Genomic DNA, 16,118 nt, shown 5'->3' on the forward strand with positions numbered 1-16,118 from the left:
GTTAATAGATTTAGAGATAAAATGACCGCTTTTTTTCCCAAAGAAAACACAGTCCTTCATTTATTATGTTTAACTTTAATTTATTAATGCATGTTCTCTTTCCTCAGAAGCTCTAAATTTCCTTCTCAAGAGCTGCCTTGGCTGCCATGCTGTACCTTCCCCTCTGCTTTTCTCCAATTGGTGCGTCTTCCGGTGTGCTTTGAATCTGTCCCCTGAAATGCTGATATGCAAAACTGCCCTATCAGCAGACCCCGTGTAACGAGCTCTGCACAACGAAGCTCAGACCTTGGCTACAAAATCTGGATTAAGGCACCTCACTAACAAGATTTTGCTTTTCACTATTAGGAGGATGTTTGGATTAGCATTCAGGCTTGGTGTGAGTGTAGGGAGAATAATTGCAGCTAGTTAATTTATTCAAACTTAATTCCTAATCCTAATTACTCCCAAATAATATTATCTATATGAATCTCTCTTGAAGAAGCATGGGAGATATTATTTACAATGGTCTGACGAAGAGGAAGAGCTTGTTAAAAAGTACAAGTCTGCTCATTCAGGCTAAAAATTAGGGGAAGCCAAACCAGCCCTGAGAGCTGAGATGGTGCCCGTCGTTCCTCCAGCCTTCACCTTGCCCCAGGCACCAGCCGTGAGCTCTGCCTTCCCAGCTAACACTAACCTCATGCAATGGAAAAGCACATAGGTGATGTGAAAATTCATTCCCCTGCCTGCCACGCTGGAAGGAAATCCCTTTTTTTCCCTTCTTTGGGACGGTGTATTTTAGGGCTGGATGGGGGCTTGCCCGTTGGGTGGGAGCCATTCTCCAGGGCAGATTCACGTGTTGCTCCAGTGGTTCCCATCTCTAGCAAAGCAGCTTGCAAGTCCTTCTCTTGCCACCTGGCAGGACTTTTCCTGCCTGATACTTCTCCACTCCTTCCCGCCCTGTCTGCAAATGTAGGCAGGTTGCTGATCCTACTACATGTCCCCAGCTTGCACAGGCAGCTAAACCCCGGATGCCGGCCGGCAGCTTCCCAGTTCCATCACAAGCCTGGGAGGACAACGCTGCTGTCACCCCAGCGCCCGTCCTCAGGATGCTCTCAACTCTTCATCAACAACGTGGCAGTTCCTTGCAGGTTGAAGTGTCATTGCTCAGACTCCTGACATTTGCTGGCCGCACCATGCAACATGTTCCCCATGGTGGTGAGCACCCATGGGTTTCACTGAGTCAACATTGGGTCGGCATCAGCCAAGGGTCAGCGATTAGATGGATAAGCCTCCAAGCACCCACTTCAGGCTTAAGCCAGCTAGTACTGTGGTAATTAAAAGCAACTTAGTTAAATGCTTTCCCTCTGGGTGCCTGTTTTTGCTATATTTGGAAACCAGGGGCTGAATGAAGGGCTCAAGCCCCACTCTGATGCATGGGAAAGGCTTCCTGCTGCCGTTGCAGCCTGTGTTGCAAACAGTTCATGCTCTAAATGAAAGGAAAGCAGGAAGGGAGAGAAACCAGATGGCACGATTTGCCTGTGGCTTCAAAACTGGTGATTAGCAGAACTAGGAGGAGAGCCCCATCCTTTAATCCCCATCCCAAAGCTGCTCACCCACTATGGTTGTAGCTTTCCAGCACGTGGCCAATTTGTCATTACTTTTCCTGTTTGACTTTTTTATTATACCAGCTCAAAGCTTCTCTTTCTTGCTGATCAAGTCTAAAATAATTATTGTAATCTGAAAAATTGTGTCTGTCTTCCTGGGAATTAAATATTTAAACTCTCAGACAAATGGGCCTTGCTTATTTCTGTTAAAGGTTCATGCTCTCAAATGTCACAGTAAGTTAAATGTACCTTGAAAAATAATCACATTTCTGGTTACTTTACTTTTCATTCCATATAACCTGCATATAAATTACCCACACTAATTCAATCAGAGGGTTTGACACTGCAGCTCCCTGGGTGGACAGTTGGGAAAACAACTGTCACCTCCAATATGGAAAAAATGAAAACGGTTTGGTGAGAAAAGCCGAAGAGGGTGAACACCTCCCTTTGGGTCACACACTGACCCCATGATGCTTCTCAGGCTTCCTCGCATCATTGCTATTTTGTTATCAGCATCTTCTCCACTGGGGAGTTAACCTCTCACCGCCGATGGACTTGCAGAAATGTCAGCACATTACAGTGTTCCAGAAGGCAGAATAGTTAGGGATATGCTCTTTGGGTTTCCTTTTATAATTTAATGAGGAAAATTGAAGGTCACAGGTTGTAAAGGCCGTTAGGCTGTGCCCGCTGCAGCAGCTCTGCGGGTTTTCGCGAGGGCTGGCTGGAAGCTGCCGAGCCCCAGCCGTGAGCTTGCTAACTGGCAGCTCAGGGCTGGGAGAAACCTCCAAATGAGAAAGTCACTGCAATCACTGTCCCAAGCCATGACTTCATGGCCCTGAAGAGGCTAAAGTGGTACCGGCACAGCCCGAAAGCCTGTGTGAGATTTGGCTTCTGAATCATTTCATAAAGCACGGTTGGAAAGTCTCTAGTTCAGTGAAAATTGGCACATGGCTAGAACAGAACAGAACAGAACGGAACGGAACGGAATGGAATGGAATGGAATGGAATGGAATGGAATGGAATGGAATAGAATATTTCAGTTGGAAGGGACCTACAACGACCATCTAGTCCCACTGCCTGACCGCTCCTGACCAAAAGTTAAAGCAGGTTATTTAAGGGCATTGTCCAAATGCCTCTTAAACACTGACAGGCTTGGGGCATCAGCCACCTCTCTAGGAAGCCTGTTCCAGGGTTTGACCACCCTCTCGGTAAAGAAATGCTTCCTACTGTCCACTCTGAAAACATAGACTCTGATGCTCTGGATACTCTGAACACAGCTGTCCTGAAGCAGAAGTACGCTGCTGTGGCCTGCTGTGTACATATAGTGCATCTCAAAGGCTCGTTACCAAGGGTGTCTGTTGGATCTGGCTATTTATTTTGTTTATGGGAGGAAGGATGCCGTCGTTCAGCCATGTCTCCTGGATGCTCCCACGGCCAGATTCGGTGAGGCAGGATTTGACCCATCAGTCTCTGGCACTGCCACCTGCAAAAGGTGTCCAGGCTGGTGGCCTGTAGCACATCAGATATCGTGACTGATTTGGACATGCTTTGCTGGCAAAGAGCCCCTGGGAAATGTTTTTGTTGTGCTGCCACACAATGCTTGAGGTTTGCTGATAACAGACCTGTCATTGCTTTGATGCTTCAGCTGGTGATGTGCTCTGTTTCAGCTCGAAATGCCACAAAACGGCAAGAGAAGCTCAGTTTTTAGTGACAGAGGGAATGATCTTCAAGCAAAATCACTAAAAAAGCACAGGAATCCTTAAAAAGAGGGTTTTGCAATCCTTACTCCAGCAGACCTGCCAGCTCCAGTCCTCTGAAGGTTTTTCCCTTCTGGCAGTGCGCAACTCGGCACCTTCAACCTCCAGTCCTACAGCGCGTCAGTGGTGGGGAAAAACCGATCCCTCCTGCTGCCAAGAATAGGCACGATGACAAATTACCCATCGCCGCATCGCCTGCTGCTGCTGCGGCGGATGCCGAGCTCCTCGGGAGCCGCTTTCCCAGCCCGGCACGGAATGAGGAGCTGCAGCTAATTTTAGTCTCACCTTTCCTGAACTGCCTGGGGAAAGGGCAAAGCAGTCAAAAGTTCATTTCTGTGGGATGAGAAATTGGGTTGCAGGTGGCTTCCCAGCTTGGGGAACCTTGGGGATGTGTTTTAAGCAATGACCGTGTTGGGTCCTTGCACAGAAGCCTCTGGGTGCTCTACCTGGCTCTTGCTCTCCAGCCATGTGGCTCCGGGGATTGATGCCAGAGGTTGGAGCGCTCCTAAAAAAAGTCTTCAGAGAAACCCTGTGCTCAGCAGCTGCTTGTGTGCGAACAGCAATGGAAGAGGAAAGAAACTCCCGAGGGGGGGGAGTTTGTAGACAGAAAACCTCATAAGAACCAACACTTAAGAAAAAACCATCCGTGATTAAAAGAGATTTTGAAAGTGGTAATGCTGCGCTATTTCAATCAATTCATTTGACACCCACTCATTTGAAGTAATTTATCACAATTAAGATAGGCATTGTAACACAGCATTGAAAATTCTGGCAAATTACATACCATTATGCTATTCAGTGATGTTTGCAAGCTGACTTTTTTTCCCCCTTTTTTTTAATAAAAGCACCACATTTACATAAATCATTATCTTTCAGTGCTCGGAGCCAGATCTTGTCTTCAGCTGGGGACGCGGGCAAAGCCCTTCAGCTGCTGCTGGTCTTTCCCGGGGTGTGAAACTGGGATCTGAGGTCAGCGACAGGGTGGTGGGGAGCCATCTCCCTGCTCTCATCTTCACCCGTAATCACTTCACTGCTGCTAAATGCCTCTGAAAGCCCAAACCCAAGCCCTGAGGGCCCAGTCCGGCACTGGAGGATGTGCTCTAAACCAATTCCCATCAAGGTCCAGTGACTGCCATAATCTGATCCATGCCAGGGTTGCTGCTAGACATAGAAAAGCCAGAGGGAAAACAACCCGACGCATCCCCCAATGCTATTCCGCTGCTAATATGCCCAGCGGTCTTTCTTTTTAAGCAGTGATAAGAAAATCCACGTTTCTTGAACAAAATGATATTCTGGGGGGCCGAGATGGGGAAGTTTAATAATTTCTGCTAAATTAAACAAAGCTGCAGTTCCCCTGGCAGTCAGAGTTATCTGTGAGTGAGTGATTGCAGAGAAAAATTGAAAGAAGTCAGGACATTTCATTCTGGCTTTTTCCAGAGGAAATATCTCCATCTTGAAAATTACCGGGTATTATTTTTTAAGTAGGGGAGGTTCAAAAAGGGTCAAGGTCAGTAAACAAACCAAGCCATTTCAGAGCAGGCCACACAATATGTTTCACTTCACTTGTAAAACAGTACTTCCCAACTTTCATCTCACTAAGGCCAACATGCTGTGAAAAAAAAATCATCTCATAAAAGCAGAGGATGACAAATGTGTTTTGATGGTTTGGTTTTTTTTTTTTTTTTTCTCCAGCCCATTTTTCTATCTTCCTTTACTTATTATTAATTAAAAGCAGCAGTTCCCGGTTCGTGGCCCCACCTTTCATGCCCTGATGGCTGGAGGCATGGGTAGGACCGACACTTTGCTGATTGCAACCACGGGAGAGATGGAGCAAATTCTTGTGCCACCTTTTTCCTGTCCTATCCATAAAAGTTCAGAAAATCCTTGTTGAAAAAACAAAAGTGAATGTGTCCTGGAGTCTTTTCAAGCTGTGAATTTACTCCTCTCTTTAAGTATAAAAAAGTCCGCAGGAGGGAAAAACATAGCTGGACTTGCAAGTTGTTGCAGTTCTTGGGTTTGTTTGGTTTTGCTTTAATTTAATTCCTCTTCATCCACTAGGACTATAAGCAATGACAGCGGATAAACCAGGACAGCAGGATCTCAGTTGCTCCATTTCTCTTAAGTGCTCCTCAACTCAGCACTCGGTTCGTGACGAGCTGTCAGGGAGAAAAATGTAACTCTTGTTCAGCATCATAACCAGACAAACAATTGGTAAAAAAAAAATCTTTTTGACAGATCATATTCCTTTTCCTGCATGAAAACAACTTGTAGGCTTTTCTTTCCCTTTCATCAATTGTTTTTTTCTGCCCAAACGCTGTAGATGAGTTGAGTGGATTTTGATGCAGTGATTCAGAGAGTAAAGTAGAAAACTGGAGCTGTTTCGACAGGACACGTTGACGGGTGCTGGTTTCTCTGTTTCCAGCGACATCGGTGCCTGGCCATTGCTAAACACGGCGCCAGTCAGACCTGAGTGCAAATATCCCCTTCCCAAATACCACCCAGCCCTGCACCGTTGCTGTGAATGCACTGTTGAGACAGCGAACTTAAGGAAAGCTGATACAGGAGCAATTTTGGCCCGGGGAAGGCTGGACATGCCGCATGCCATGAGCACTTGCATTGCAGCTGGAGACGGGCACGCGGAGGTGGCTCTCCTGCATCCCTTGGGGATGGACAGAAGGACCAGAGGGCCAAGACATCACCAGGGTTTGACCGTGCACAGTGTAGGTTGTAGTTTTGTGCTCTCCATGTGGGGTTTTGCCCAGCGAGGCTTCGGGAGAGCTTTCTTTGAGGGTGAACAGAGCAAAGAGCCTCCTTCGGGCTAGTTGTGGTCCACGCAGGGCTGGGGAGCGGGGCCAGGTGCACGGGGTGCATCCCTCCTCGCTGGACCCAGTCCTGCAGGAAAAGTTGGCGAGGCTGAAGGTGGGGAGATGCCTCTGATCCTGGTAATAAAAGATGAGTGGAGTTGAAAGGAAGAGGCTGAGGAAACTACTCTGGCTTGAAAGAGAATAGCTAATAAGTGGTTTTGGCACATCTCCAGCTGCCTCTGGAACAGCGGGTTAGAAAGCAGTGGGAAAGGCTTTGCGCACCGAGAGTTTGCTCATTAATAACTCAGAAATGGGTGTGTTGGTCAAGCTGGGCTCTCCCTGCTGCTGTGCAAAGCTCCAGCCCTCCGTCAAAGCCCAGGGAAAGCTGCCACGACTCGCTCTGCCCGCTGCCTCTCTGCAAAGCTCAGAAAAACAAATCTTGGGGTCTGTCCCCGATGTGCCGGGGAGCTGGGGAAGTTCCCACTGGGGCTGGGGCAAGCAGTGGCTGTGGCAAGCCAAAAACCAGGCTTGTGCAACAGATGACTTGCTCCCAGAGGAATATTTTTAGGCCAATCTGAGCACAGGAGTGGGAATAAAAGAGACATTTTTGTGATCTTTCATTTACCTCTTGTCTGCACAGAAGTGTCAGCTGGGGCTGACGATGCCCAAAGGTCCCAGAGCAGACCCAGGCAACCTCAAACTCAGAAATATGCTCAAAACTCTTCCTCCAGAGACTACAAATACCGAGCAGCGTCCTGTGGTACCCGTGTGCCAAAAGGTGTTCGACGGGAAGGCGAAGTGACAGGGAAAAGGCCACGACTCTGCTACTGTTGGAGGACGGCAGGGACAGCACAGGGTGCCCTCGCCCAGGGCCGGGTGCCTCGGGGGAGCTGCCACTCTCCCTGATTTCAGAAAGCTTTTATTTCAGGTAAAAGTGGAGCTGAGCATTCATCATTGTGAAAAATAATAACTGAATCGATCATTTGAGTCACTCTTTAGGCCGCAGGGTAATGAGCCGGGGTCAAATGCTTAGGGAAGCGTTGCATCCATTTTAGAGCAATGCTGCTTAAACTTCTCAGAGCCACGGTAATTATTTGGTTCAAACTTAGGGCAAAACTCCAGCTCCATCTTTCTTTGTTTCCCTTGAAGGCATTTGCCAAAGAAAAATACCGTGCGTCTAAAACCCACTTTCATTTGCAAGATGATTTTTAGCTTTTTGCACTTACCACGTCCATTTATGAAAAGTGTTAGCAGTCATTTTGATATAAAGAAATATTTCTTTTTCCTGCCAAATGGAGTGTTTTGAACCTGGAAGAAAAAGATGCCCGTGAGCACTTTTCTCCCTCCCCTACGGTAAAACCCGACCGGCAGTGCACAGAGATGGAGTGCACAGAGATGGAAAGATAGCTGGTAAGTCAGTAGGGGTAACTAATGAGGATTTGAAGACAGTCTCTACAAAGATCCCATCCTGGACAATCCCAAAGCTGACATTTATTTACATAAAACATATAATTGAAATGTCAGAAGAGAACAATTAAACGCATCAAGTGACATGAATGTCAATGGAAGCAGTACCATGACTCTCTGCTTTCTGTGGAAAGGGAAAAATGGGTTTGGGCTGGTCTTCCCTTTTCATTCATTTCAATCTCTTTTCAACGCACTGAATGTCGTGGACTACCAAATATAATGTGTGGCAGAAGAAAAAGGTTTTAGCCTCCAACATCTCAATAGATCTTCCTCCAGCAGCGTGGCTAAGGTCTCCTACCTATTGTAGTGATGGCTTTTTTAGAGTGTAAATGATATTTTCCCACATGTTGGCAAAGGACGGGAGGCATCAGGGTGATGGTCCACGGGATGCCCCATCCCCTGCAGCCCCGTGGGTGGCCAGGGCAGGGTCTTGCACAGTGCCAGCAGTTCACCATTTGGTAAAAAACATTTGCAAAGTGTTAATGCCAGAGCTGGCTCCCTCCGGGAGGGATTTCTGCAGCCCCAGGCTGAAGCTGGTGCAAGGGCAGCTCCAGCCCGACCTGGGGCTGCACACCTGGAGAAGGTTCAAGAGGTGGAAGACAAGCAGAAAGGACCTCAAGTAGGAGGGCTGCACATTCCCCGCAGGATTTTAACCCAGTAGAGTTGTTTTCAGGTTTCTCCTTGATTTTTGCAGTTCCCCCACAGCTTATTCCCTCCTCCGTAGCTGCAAGATCCTCAGCTGGTCTCACAGCAGCTGGTCAGACAAGGTCACGTAAAATAATTGCAGCCTGTACTCACTCCTTGGTCTCCAGCCCATTTCTTTGCTGTAGAACATCCTTTTATCGTACCTGAGCTTCAGGACGCAGTTGCAATTCTATGGCAATGATAACAATATTCAAGAGATGATCCTTTTGGCATTTCTGGTTGATTTTTCACACATATCAGGAAAAAAAAAAGAAACCATTCTTACAACCAGCATCACATTTTTCCAGAGAGCCACCTAATGAGAGCATTAGCGTGAGTGGTCTGTTCGTTTGCTCTATCCCATAACTCCACACCGGAGCCCTCCTGTCCTTATTCTGGTTTCCCTCATAGTCACAAGGAGATTTGCACCAGCCTGATCATCAGAGGGCACTAAATAGGGCCGAAAGTGGATGTTTCCCGCAAAACTCTTAGATCATCTCAGCATGCGCTGAGCGGCGAGGAGAACATGACAGTAATCAGAACTGGCAGCAAGCAGTGGAAAATGTATTTGTAAGAGCTTTGATTAAACTGTCAGCTGGAATTTTGGAGCAGATGCGAAGCATTTGAACATAGGCTGTTTAGTGGTGGGAGGCCTAATTCTTTTAATTTAAGTGTTGGTTTAGGGGAAAAGCTCTGGAATGTGTTTACCTCTCAGTGCATACACACATCTTGTGCTATGACACAGGCTGAGCATGAGGAGGCTGTGGGTAAATTGATGCTCGTGTTTCTGAAGGGTGCTCTCTTGCACACATTGAGAAGTTTCCCTTTCTGCAGCACCGGGGTACAGCCCTGGGGAAGCGTTAGGGTAACAGGAGGTGACATTTGTGACAAACCCAGGCTCAGCCCAGGCTCACCCCAAGCCTGTGGACCAGCCCAGTTCAAGGTTAGAGCAAGGTGTGAACTAAGCTCTGGAAAAACTTGCACCGAGCAGTTAGGAAGGTAATTAGAAGTCATGTATGATTTTAGAAGGGTTTAGCCAGGTGTTGTCCCAAGGAAAGGCCAAAATTAGAGCTGATGCTTCCGAACCTTGGTGCTTGCAGCAGGAGTGAGGCTGGTGTCTCTGCAGCTTGGGCTGCAAGTGGCCAGCGTGGCTGGGTATCCCCAGGGCCAGTTGCCTTTTTGCACCCAAAAAAGAATGGTGGGATGCCAATTTAACGGTAATGAACAGTAATGATTGCCAACGTGTTGGCACGTAAGGCTGAAAGTAAGTGTCCTGTTGTGAACACCCTTAGAACAAAAATCCTCTCCCCTTCTGCCTTCACAGATTTGCCCCAAGGCATCCTAGGCTGGGCACATAAGATCATTCAGTCTGGCCATTTCTTTATAAATAAAAAGAGAAATGGGAAATGTAATCTCCCTGCTAAACAAGGTTACTTCCAAACTTTTCTGCTTTCTCAGTATATGTGAATTTTTGCCGCAGTTTTCACCTTGCAGGGAAATCATTGGAAGACAGACATTGAAATAATCCCACGCTGCTGCAGCGCTTCACGGGAGGTGCCGTGCCACTGCCAGCCCTCTGCTCTCCTCCCTTGGCTGAGCACCTCGGCTGGGCTGTACCTCCCGTGCTTCCCGCTGGATGGGACATTCAAAATTCAGGAAAGCACTTAATTCCCAGTGATTTTGGTGGGACTTCAGTGCATGAGAAGAACTAAGCCCATGTTAAAGGACACTCCAGATAAGGCCACATAACACAGTAAATTTCATAGAACCATAGAATCATGGAATGCTTTGCGTTGGAAGGGACCTTCAGAGCCCACCCAGCCCAACCCCTGCAATGACAGCGACAGCTTTAACCAGCCCAGGGTGCTCACAGCCCCGTCCAACCTGGCCTGGGATGTTTCCAGGGATGGGGCATCTCCGACCGCTCTGGGCAACCTGTGCTGGTGCCTCACCCTCATTGTAAAAAATTTCTTCCTTATATCCAGTCTAAATTTATTCTTCTTTAGTTTAAATCCATTATTCCTGTAATTTAGGAATTTAGGAGGGAATAAGCTGCAGGGGTTGGGCTGGATGACCTCTAAAGGTCCCTTCCAACCCAAAGCATTCTATGATTCTATGATTCTATGATTATTTGAGTCTATGATTCTATGATAATTTACTTACATTAGAGGGATCCAGCCCAAAAGGGGATGCTGATGCGGACGGGAGAGGTTTGCCAGGTGCCTGGGCTGCCCGAGGTGGGGAGGGGACGGAGCGGCACGACGCACACAGGCGATGGGGATATGGCACTGGCAGAGTCAATTTGGGCTGTGTTTGCCGGGTGCCTGCCTGCTCCGTCACAAGGCTTCAGCTTGGAAAAGCATCAGCCTTGCCTACCTTTAATTCTTTAGTTTATTGAAGGAGACAGCTGGATGCAGTTTTGCATCGTCAGCTCCAGACACCGAGAGACCCTGTGAAAACCATTCTTGCCTGTAAAGCAAACTGAGCGTGTAATAACCACAGTGACCAAACGGTATTGCCACAGCCAGGAGGAGGACAGAGTAAGGGGTGCGGGAGGAGGGTGAGGTTTGATCCTTCCCAGCACAGGTTTCAGGGCAGGGAGCACAGACCCCGGGGAAGTTTCTGGTTTAGACCCATGAGTCCCATGAGGCAGGAAGCGATAATCTGAAATTAATTAAAGATAAGAGCTTATTTGCTCAGTTTTACCATCTCTCGGCATAAGCTGAGCTGCACAGGCAAAGCTCCTCTTTTTTGGAAGCCGGTAGAGACTTAACACAACTTTTTATAGCTGCTCACTTGTTTTTATACGAAGCTTTCCACATTTTTTTGGCCGGGGGGGTTGAATGAGGCTGGTCTCCTGGGAGGACAAGCCCTGTTTGTGTTATGGGAGCAATGAGGGCGTTTGCTCACTCCCCCGCACGCTGCCTGCAGCCCATTGCCGAGCAGAGCCACCACCGAGCCGCTCGGCAGCGATGGCCCGCGGGAGGCAAAATTGCCCCTCCTGTGCTTTGGGCAGCTCTTGTTAAGTCGCTCTGAGAATATCCTCAGCCTTAGTGCCTGGGTTCATCTTCTGCTGCGAAGCCTCCGCAGCTCTGCAAACTCCGCTGTAACTCAGCACTGTTCCCCGCGCCAGAAACGGCATGAGGATGTTGCCCTGCGAACAAGGAATCCTCTGCTGAAAGTGTAAAAAAGCTGTTTGCTGTGTTCATCGGTCGTGTAGACGCTACAGCAAACCTGCCAGTTCTCTGATTTTTGGCAATAGACTTTGGTCAGCTTTCAACGGTAACCTGCTGCCAGGTTTCCAGACAAGCGGCCACTGTGCACGGGCAGTGAAAGTCTCCCAGACTTTCACAGAAAGCACAGAGCAGTTTTACAACCAAACTGGCCTTTGCAAAAATAAATGGGAATTTGCAGACTGAGATAGATGCATGCAGCCCCGCATTAATCTCTTGCACACTTGAACCCATTTGGGTTTTAAAAGCCTCTCCTATGAAGAGCTCGTACACTGCAGCAATCATAAAAATGATCTTCTATTTACAAGGCCTGAAGGCAATCCTTAATCATGAGCCCACATCTGAACAAGGCACTCCATCATTATGGGCTAAGTGTATGAAATGGAAATGCAGCCAAGGCCTTTGGTGGATTTCAATTTAGTTGATGCGTAAAATGGCTCTGCAGTTCTCAGCGCAGGGGATGCTTTCACAGCTGCACACCAAAAGCTGCAACAGGCAGCTCGGTGCATTGCCCGCAGCCAGGACCGCGCGTGCCAGCTGCCGGGTTGGGCTGTCCCCGGGGCGCTGGGCACGCAGGGCAGCTCGGGGACCGCTGCTGAGTGCTGCACCTCCAGCAGACGTGCCCCACAGGGGACCAAGGACACCCAGTCGCTTGTAAGTGGGTGAAAAAGGACTTTGAGCTGCTTTGGTGGGCTCATGGTGCAGCAGGTGATTTCGCTGCCTGGCAGAAGAAATGGTTCCAAAATGACCAGATCCCTCCATATTCCTGTATCGCTGATGTCTCTGATGAGCCTTTTCCTCTGGGAAGAGCAGCTGTGGATTAAATTTGTAGCCTCGCCCTTTTGCTCTCCGCAACCCACCTCCCCTGAGCTGCTGAGTAGCCTTGACTCAATTCTGGCTGATTTAATTCCCTCCAGAAATGATTCACCCAGTTAATAGGTTCTCGAAAGGAGCTGGTTAAGGAAGGAGAAACTGCAAACATTTCCAAATAGAGAAAAGCTCTTACATTTAATCTCAGTGGTTTTGTCATTTTCTTCTGCCATTCCATGTCTAGGACAAACCCCGTATTTTTGCTCAATGTGTGAAAGCAGTTCAAACGAGCCGTGTGATATTTGGGAAGAAAAAAAACCCAAACCCCATCATGTTGTCCCCCTTTCCATTTTCTCTCCTAAACAGACATGAAATGAAAAACTTGGGCGGTAATTCACGGTCTAGACACTGTGTTGCCACAACACGCGGCTAATGCTGAGCTCCGCAAGAGTCCTGCTGGCTCGAAGTTTGATTGTGCTGTTTTCTCTGTGACTCCTACCGGGTTTTGGAAAATGTCTATAGAGCAAGAAGAGCTCCAGCTAAGCACAGCTCCAGCTAGGTAAGATCTGATTACAGCCCTACAATTGTCAGGGACCATATATTTTTTCCTGGGATGCCAGTAAGCCCTTCACCCTGGGAGCATGGATGGGCAGGAGTGGCCACAGTCCCTCCTGGAGGAAAGCCCCTTGCCTTGGAGGAAACTTCTTTCAAATGTCCTGAAAACTTAAAAAGCAAGATGGGAAATTCATTAACGCTGCAGGAGGAGAAAGCTCAGCATCTAGGCAGGCTTCCACCTGGTGTGCAAGCAGCAATTGGAGAGGTTTGAAAGAAAGGTTGGGAGAGAGACCAAGAGGCAGCAGTCGCAGCTCCTCGCAGCCCTCTTTTGCCTCACACCGTCCGGGGGGCAAATCCTGCACCTCACAGGGAGTGTCTGCAGATATCCCCCCTGGGAAGGACGTGTTGGCCAAGTCCTGCCCAGAGTCCTTTGGGTGCCCAAGGGTCACAGTGGTGGTTCCCCACCTCCTCAGCCCAAACTGAACACAATACTCTGCCCCTGCCTTCGCCCACTCTGCCAGTCTGTCCTCTCCCCGACAGCAACTGCTGCATGGGGACTTCTCAACATGTGCATTGATGCCTCTCATCCCTCTGGAGGGGGCCTGGCTTTGGTCCAGAAAGCTTCAGGGTATCAGTTTTACAGCTCTCGGCTGCTCTCTGCTCCATCCGCCTCCTGCCTGTCCTTTGGCGGTGAAGCCAAAACCACATGCGACTTGCAGGTTGGGTTTGTTTTGCTGGTACAATGTGTTTCGTTTACAGCTCTTGAAATATATATACAGAGAGCTAAGAGCTCTTTCATGATTGCATCCTGTCACTGAGTCATATGGATGGGAGTTACGAGGCTTTATGATCCCTCCTTCAGTTTTACAGATTTGAATTTATCCTTGGGCAAAAGCTGGTTTCATAAAATGCCAGGAATCTTGGCTCAGGAGAGCCCACGTCCTGCACTCCCTTGTCCTGCAGTTACTGGGCAGATAATGTTCTCAGCTGGGGAACGTCCATGGGAGCGCGACGTGGCTTTCCTAAATGCCAGCAGAGCTGATGTAATCGTTCACATGCTGGGGCCGGGCTAGTAAAATGTGCTACAGTCTTGTGCGCATCGTATCTATGTAAACCCAAGCCAAGGAGCAGGAGGGAGAGCTGGGGGAATGGCAGCTCATTGACATTCTCCTGGAGTCTGGTGACCCATCTCCTGGCTTTCTGCGTCTCCTCATATGTAGGCTGGCAGAAAAAGTGTGAAATATTGAGAAGATGAGGGTGAAAGGATCGTTAAACTTGTGGAGAGCAAAGCTTCCCGTGCTGGGAAAGACAGCGGCATTAGCACCGATTTCAGTCTGCGAAACCCAGGTATTTTCTGCCTGTTGGCTGCTCGGAAGTGCCGGCCTTGCTCTGCTTTGTGGTGTTGGCACGAGGCAGGCGGAGCCGGGGAGGGGATGGATTCCCACAGCCCCGGCTTCTTGGTGCCTCAAGTCTGAATCAGAGCTGTTCGCCGCCGTCTGCGGACCTCCGGCTGTCCATAAGGCATGAGGAATAGCTACCAGCTCCTGTCAGTGCCCGCAAGAAAGCCGGGAGGAATTAGCAGGGAGTATTTCATAATAATTAGTAAAATCGTGGTTGTTCTTTTTCCAGTAGCAATTATTGTTCCCTTCCAGGCTAGCTGTGTTTCAGCCTTTGCTATTTGGCAGTGTCCTCTTTCCCTGACCATGGAGCAACAGAGACAGGGTGTTTTCTGGACATATCTCAGATAGTTCTCATCCTTTTGGTGATGAGCATGTTCCCAGAGAACGGAGAGCGAAAGCCTCTAGTAACAAAGGAGCTTGGAGTGAGCAGGTACGGTAAGGTTGTGTCTTGAAGGCAACCTTCCTTGCAGGCTTTCATAACCCCTCGGCTTAATTGTGGGCTTAAGCGTTGGTTTAATAGCTTGAACGACAACGGATCAAAGTACAGTTTGCTCACACTGTGGATTGGTCAAAGTCTGCCTGGGTACCTGGGAACATGAAATATTTCGTATCTGTTACCTTCATGTATATAAACTCTGAACAGGAGGACGAATGACAAATAGCGGATGGCTGTTTTCCAAACAAACTTTAAGAAACTTTCAAGATGAATTATGTTCACCAAATGCTTCTTAGTTCCTAAGTAAGATGCAATAATGTTATGAGTGGCAAGTCCAGCGCAGGTTGGTTGTTCATGGACACATCAGCAGCACTGACCTTTCCCTGTTCAGCCAGTTCTCCTCATTCCTGCCCAGCTGGGATTTGTTTCTCAATGCTATGAAGACTGTCCTGCCACTTTGGACATGGAAAAAGGGATCTAATATATGGCAACAAGCCTTGCAAACAACCCTGCAATGATCCTGCAAACAACCCTTGCGCGAGGAATTTTTGGATCTGCTTTAAAGGTTCTTCATTGCTCCTGGTCTCAGCCTGCCGTGGACCCAGTGTGAGACCGAGCTATCAGATACATCCTAGGAATAAAATAGGCCACTAACGAGCACTGTACATGGCCATAAAGTTGTTACTGCGACTTTTATTACTGCTAAGACTGATGTTGGGATGCAATTTACTTAGAGGGGCCAGCAGAACTAAGAGACTACCCAGAAATTACTTGGAAAAATTGCTCAGGAAAAGATTTTAAAACAATTTCCACTTCTCTGCAGGGTATTTTGTAATTACGCTGCAAATTACCTCAAACAGAATCCTGAAGAACAATAGAAAAAACTGCCCATGTTCAGATCTCTTCTTTAAGACACAGCTGGTGTTACTGGCTGTCCTTGTGGCTATTTACCATATAGATTGAATTAAAGATCAATATTTTAAGCAGGTATTGTTTGTACCGTGTGTCAGGGGTCCAAAAGCAGAGACAGAGTCTTCTGAAAAATCTCACCTGGGCATCTCGGTGCTGGTGTCTGCCACGTTGGTACTAAATTTTTTAGTGGCCTGTGACACAATACAAGGCTGAAATTATGAGACAGCTGTTCTAAGCTTCAGTCCTAGAGAAAAAAAATTACTTGTGATAAAAATACTACACAAATATTATCTCCCATTTCCCTGTAACCTTCTTTGCTCCCCTTGCAGAATGTCATCTGCTCTTAAGTAACACTTTTTAATGGGTCTTCACTCCTGTTCTTTCCTGAAATCCCTGTACCAGACACTATGAAAGTATCATTTATTACACCATCCATTTCTTCCTCTACCTGTAGGCAGATGAGAAAACTCTCAGACT

This window comes from Pelecanus crispus, chromosome 11 (assembly GCF_030463565.1).
Source record: "Pelecanus crispus isolate bPelCri1 chromosome 11, bPelCri1.pri, whole genome shotgun sequence".
In the NCBI taxonomy this organism is placed as follows: Eukaryota; Metazoa; Chordata; class Aves; order Pelecaniformes; family Pelecanidae; genus Pelecanus; species Pelecanus crispus.